Raw genomic sequence first — 3,255 nt, forward strand, 5'->3', positions numbered from 1 at the left:
ATGATAAGCATTGCACCTAACATCATTTAAGATTAGATATCTTAAGATTTTTTTTTTGGCTTGGCTTGGGAAAATCTCTTGATAAATCAGACCTTTCTTTTTTATAGAGAAAATCTCGAGAAAATATCAGTAAACTCTATGATATCCAAAATATGTAAATAATATGAAATATAAAAATAAGAGAAAATTTTAAAAAGTGGGTTTTTGTCAAGTAAATATTGTAATGGAAATGTCAAAATAGTTTCTTTTTTTTTAATCTTTGATATCTTACAGATTATATCTGTATATCTGAAAATATCATTATAAAAATAATAATATTTTCAAAATATCACGATATTTTTTACATGGGATAGCTTGGTTAAACTTGGCTAATTAGGTCAATTAACCATCCTAACCATGACAATCGTTCATTCTCCCAAGCGTCGATGATTTAGAAAAATGCCATCAGAGAGAAAGCAATTAGCCAAAAAGCCACATCCATGACGAGCAGGTCCAGTCGGTTCAGATGATCTGGCCTAATCTAGTCACGGGCTCTACGACCACTGGCGTCACTTTCTTCTCACAGAAAGTGACCTTGGCCACAGGGCATCACTAAAATCCAAGAACCCTGCAAATTGTAGACCTTGACCCACTCTGTCTGAGCCCACTCTGCTACATAATTGATGATGATCTCACTGTTGAGAAATCCAGAAAACCTTTTTCTTCTCTGTAACAAACACCTCCTCCCCACATACCATTTGAAGTCACTGAATTGAATCAGAGCTCCTATAGAAGCAAAACTACTGGCAATCCTCATCAACCACATCGGTGAAAGTTGAGGTGAGATCTTCTCTCATGGCAAACTCAGACCTAACCCTCCTACCACCAAAGACCTTTGTGTTCTTCCTTCTTCTTCTTGTTCATCTCTCCACAGCTGCAACTTTAACTCCGAACAGTTTCATCTACAACAATGGCTTTGAGAAGGCCAACCTGACCTTAGCTGAAGAGGCGATTGTCACCTCAACCGGAGCTCTGCGCCTAACCAGCAGTGAACGCACGCCGAGGAACATGGGCCATGCTTTCTACCCTTTTCCTCTGCAGTTCAAATATCCTTCTGCTGCTGCAGGCAAAACTGTATCTTTTAGCACTCGATTCGTCTTCGCGATCGTCTCCGAAACCGAAGGACTCGGAGGAAACGGCTTCACGTTTGCCATCGCTCCATGGATGCTCTCCAACACAACCGGCGGCGACTATCTTGGCCTTGTTAGGAACATCACCAATGGCAACATCTCCAACCATGTATTCGCAGTGGAGTTCGACACATTTACAGGCGCATGGTTGAAGGACATCGACGATAACCATGTCGGCGTCGACATCAATGGAGTAATATCAAACTTTTCCAAAACTGCTGCTTATTTCTCAGACGATGGCAAGAGTGAAGTAGTCGATCTCAAGTCTGGGAAACTGATCCAAGCATGGATAGACTACAATGGAGATGAAAAGTTCCTCAATGTTACGATAGCTCCAATAACATATTCTGCCAAGCCAAGCAGGCCTCTGATATCATATTCTGTTGATCTATCCCCTGTTCTCCGAGAATTTATGTACGTCGGTTTCACTTCCGGCACGTCGATGTTTGCGAGCGATCACTATATCTTGGCATGGAGCTTCATGATCAATGGTGAAGCACAGGAGCTGGATCTGTCCCACCTCCCCAAGATCCCCAAGAAAAAAACATCAATATGGAAATCTTCTAAGCTCTTGCCATACTCTACTACCTTCACACTCTTGTTTCTTATGATGGTAGGCAGCGTTTCTTATCTAGTGTACAGGAGGAGGAAGCTAACTTCTGAGACGGTTGAAGAGTGGGAGCAGGACTACCCACATAGGCTGCCTTACAAAGAGATCTACACAGCCACGAAAGGGTTCAATGAGAAGGGCATACTGGGCAGGGGAGGATTTGGTAGTGTTTACAAAGGAGTGTTGCCTGGCAATGGCATGGAGGTTGCAGTTAAGAGGGTGTCTCATGATGCCAGACAGGGACTAAGGGAGTTTATTTCAGAGGTGTCCAGTTTGGGGAGGTTGAGGCACAGGAACTTAGTTCAGTTGCAGGGATGGTGTAGGAGAAAAGAAGAGCTGCTGCTTGTATACGAATTCATGTCAAATGGAAGCCTTGATACTTTTCTGTTCGGTGCGAAGAAGAGGCACCTCAACTGGGAAGAAAGGTTCAAGATTCTCAAGGGAATTGCTTCAGGTCTTCTGTATCTTCATGAAGGTTGGGAGCAAGTTGTTGTTCATAGAGATGTGAAGGCAAGCAATGTGTTATTGGATGATGAATTGAATGGAAAGTTGGGGGATTTTGGGCTTGCAAGGCTCTATGAGCACGGGACTAACCCGCAGACAACACACATAGTGGGCACACTGGGCTATATGGCGCCGGAGCTCTCGATCACCGGCAAGGCAACGACGAGTTCGGACGTCTTCGGCTTTGGGGCATTGCTTCTTGAAGTGGCCTCTGGAAGGAGGCCAGTTGAGGCCATGAGGCCGAGTGATGAAGTTGTGCTAGTGAACTGGGTACACATGTGCTGGAAGAGGGGAGACATACTGTCTGTGGTGGACGAGAGGCTGGATATGAAGTATGTGAAGGCAGAGGCAGAGTTGGTGCTGAAGCTTGGAGTGCTCTGCTCCCTGATGGAGCCCGAAGCTCGGCCGAGTATGCGGCAGGTGGTTCAGTTCCTCAATGGGGATGCACCACTGCAAGAAGTCCCTCTGGAGAAACTGGTCATTGAGGATGATCTTGGCTATGACCAACTAGTCCTAGCATATCCTTCTTCAGACAAGTTCACCTCAACGTCCAGTTCATACCTTGAGAAGACTGATGTGTCCAGGGACTTGTACAATCCACCAAGTAGAGTTTGATTTGGAATGAACTAATTTGCATTGATCAAATGTTTGTCAGTAGCTCAGTTGAAGTTTTCAGTCTTGTTCTCTTATTTTGATCAACTATTTGTTGAGAGACATGTATTTCTTTAGTAGGAGTTTTTAATTCGTTTGAACTAGTAAACTTTGATCATAATTCTTATGGATCATATTCACAGGATCTGATCAACAAAAAAAAAATCTACGAAATTTGAAAATCTAAAGCTTCTATTTGGTGGGAGTAGGTTATCCGTGAGTACCCTATCATCTACTATATATATATATATATATATATATATATATATATATATATATAGAGAGAGAGAGAGAGAGAGAGAGAAGCATTACATGGATGTG

General features: G+C 43.0%; 1 pseudogene across 1 annotated transcript; it reads left to right on the top strand.

Annotated features, from left to right (window-relative positions):
- Nucleotides 1-656: 656 nt before the first annotated feature.
- On the top strand, nucleotides 657-3,043 carry LOC149812958 (L-type lectin-domain containing receptor kinase S.4 pseudogene; annotated as a pseudogene). Its single transcript, XR_016428379.1, has one exon. The product of XR_016428379.1 is annotated as an L-type lectin-domain containing receptor kinase S.4 pseudogene (transcript).
- The last annotated feature ends 212 nt before the right edge of the window (nucleotides 3,044-3,255 follow it).

This window comes from Nuphar pumila, chromosome 16 (assembly GCF_984573655.1).
Source record: "Nuphar pumila chromosome 16, dmNupPumi1.hap1.1, whole genome shotgun sequence".
Taxonomy (NCBI): Eukaryota; Viridiplantae; Streptophyta; class Magnoliopsida; order Nymphaeales; family Nymphaeaceae; genus Nuphar; species Nuphar pumila.